Raw genomic sequence first — 343 nt, forward strand, 5'->3', positions numbered from 1 at the left:
AAACTGCACAAGATAAAAGATAACCACTAAAACAATCACATTAATGAATGGTATATGAATATTGGTCTATATAAAATAAACTTGATTATATTTTTGTAGAAAAAACAGTCATATACTTCTATTATCAAAATATGAAATAAAGCCATCTATTATATTTTTAAGAACATTTAAAATAGCACTTAAAATAGAAACTGAATGCACTTTTAAAATAACATTTGTAGATCTAATGTTCATATTGATGACATACTTTTCAATCATGTGATACAAATATTAACAAATCTTAATTGTTAGAGATCAAAGATTTAATTGAAAAATATTATATAAACTTATCACAAACTAATGC

This window comes from Raphanus sativus, chromosome 2, assembly GCF_000801105.2.
Source record: "Raphanus sativus cultivar WK10039 chromosome 2, ASM80110v3, whole genome shotgun sequence".
NCBI classification, from domain to species: domain Eukaryota; kingdom Viridiplantae; phylum Streptophyta; class Magnoliopsida; order Brassicales; family Brassicaceae; genus Raphanus; species Raphanus sativus.